This window comes from Phalaenopsis equestris, unplaced genomic scaffold, assembly GCF_001263595.1.
Source record: "Phalaenopsis equestris unplaced genomic scaffold, ASM126359v1 Scaffold232263, whole genome shotgun sequence".
NCBI classification, from domain to species: Eukaryota; Viridiplantae; Streptophyta; class Magnoliopsida; order Asparagales; family Orchidaceae; genus Phalaenopsis; species Phalaenopsis equestris.
This window is the reverse complement of record NW_018250231.1, coordinates 948-3,006: the sequence shown is the minus strand read 5'-3', so window position 1 is coordinate 3,006 and position 2,059 is coordinate 948. Positions and strand designations below refer to the sequence as shown.

The 2,059-nt window shown below is 35.0% G+C and overlaps 1 long non-coding RNA gene across 1 annotated transcript; it reads right to left on the bottom strand.

Moving 5' to 3' along the window:
- Positions 1–212: 212 nt before the first annotated feature.
- On the bottom strand, positions 213–1,712 carry LOC110038229. The gene is made up of 3 exons (XR_002295409.1): positions 1,548–1,712; positions 1,142–1,309; positions 213–546 (listed from the first exon to the last, which is right to left on the bottom strand). It is a non-coding gene; the product is annotated as an uncharacterized LOC110038229 (long non-coding RNA).
- Positions 1,713–2,059: the final 347 nt, after the last annotated feature.

Sequence of the window (2,059 nt, the reverse complement as noted above, 5' to 3'; positions counted from 1 at the left end):
TTTTTTTTTTTTTTTATTAGTCACCTTCAACAACCCACTCATTAAAAATTTTAAATGGTTGAAATATACATATATAGAAATTATACATACATACAAAAAACTTCTCATATATTTACTTATCTAACACCCAAACTTTCATATTTACATAACATTGGTATGAAACATCTATGCATGAAAATTTGCATTTAAGTTTCTAAAATATGTGAGTGCTGCTTTTGATATGATATTAAAGATTTCAGTGTTTGCATGTAAATATTATAGCTTGGGTGTCATGTATATAAATACGTAACAATTGTGTTGTATGTATGTAAACGACCGAAAAACAAACCGCCGGGCTAATGCTCGATTGCAATCACCAACTTGAGAACTGAAAAGTAAGAATTTCATTCATCATAAAGTTGGCTTTTAAATTTCATATATAATGTAAATGATTCAACAGGCTAGAGTTGAAAAACAATTCTCTGCAAAAAATCTGGTCTTCTCTTGCTTGGTAATCGAATGAGACCGGTGATTTGAAGCTCTGTGACTGCTCTGCAAAACCTTGCTCTGAATCATTCCAGTTAAGGACCACAACAATTCAATCACTTCGGAATTCTAAGCATTAGTCCCAAGGAATTTTCAGAAACATTTTAATCAAGTATGATAAGTTCTTATCTTACTGGTTTGTGAGGATGATGAGCAGTCAAATTCAAACCCTCTACTTCCCGAGTAAATATTACATCCAGAATCCGGACATAATTTGAATCTGTAGTCCAATGGTGGAGCAACACGTGTCAAGTAGACTCACCGCAACGCACAGGGATTGGTCAGTGTTAAAATTGTGGGGCCCACGTGACACGTGACGCTCCCCCATTGGACTCCGGATACATCCAGAATCCTGACCTAATATTTTTTCCTACTTCCCGGTGTATTCTAGGAATAAATACTTGCCTAAATGCCAGATGATACATGTTGGTGAAGTTAGATCACCATTGCGCTTACAAATAGCAAATAAGCCTGCTTCAGAAAGCTAAGGGCATATTTGGGCTCACTTTTGTTTTTAGTTCTTGATTTCTTTTTTATTTTAAAGGCATGATTATTTAGTATTTTTTTGCATTCTTTTATTTTTTATTTTTAAAAATGAGGAAAGTTGGAAGGATACTGGATTGAAACCTCATTCTCTAGTGATTTAGATTTCCCCTTCTTAGAGGCAGGTGAATGCTGGACTTTACGCTTGGCTTTAGGGCTGGGGATCATTACTTTTGCTTTGAAAGATTGATACCAGTCATGGAGATTTATTAGGTCACCATATTCTTGCGCAAGTCTATACCTGAGTCAGTGTCTTGCAATTATATAGATAAACAACAAAGCTGATGAAGCAAACAGCTCAAACTTAATGGAGCATGGCACATCGTAAATGCAAACAGAAGATAGAAGAAAGAAAGAGAATGTGAGTTTGATAAATCTTTTTGCCAGGAAAGCTATATTGAACTTTTTTAACTAATGAGGGTGCTCATAAATCTCCATCGAGCTTCTTAAGAAAATATCATGGCAGAAGTGCTACTCACAAGATGGCAGTATCATGGCTGGAAGAGGAGGAAGCAAATCCTCTTCTGCTACAGGATGAGCTCTGAAGATAGCCATCAGATTTCAAAAGGTCATCCTGTATGATTCTTCTTGGATCCCCGATTAGAGCCTGAGCAAGCAATGTTTTCAATCAGAAAGATGGTCTAATTACAACGAAATTTTAGAAAAATTTACTAAAACATCACCCCAAAATGTGAAGGCCGATATTAAGATCATTCAATCAAAACAATATGAAAATGTCTTTTACAAATTATATTAGAGGTTTTTGGAGTCCCGACAGAGTTCTGTAATTATAGCTCGACTAAAATACAAAGTTTTGGATCTGAGTTTCATGGAAGGATATTTAATGGATATTGATAGTGACTGCTCTAACGTTTGTCTTACAACTCTGGTCCTAGTTTTAGAATTTTTAATGCATCAAATTTGAAGATGGTGTTAAAACAACTTAAAATAGTAATAGTTTATGTATGCTAGCGTCGTTTAGAGAAGTGCT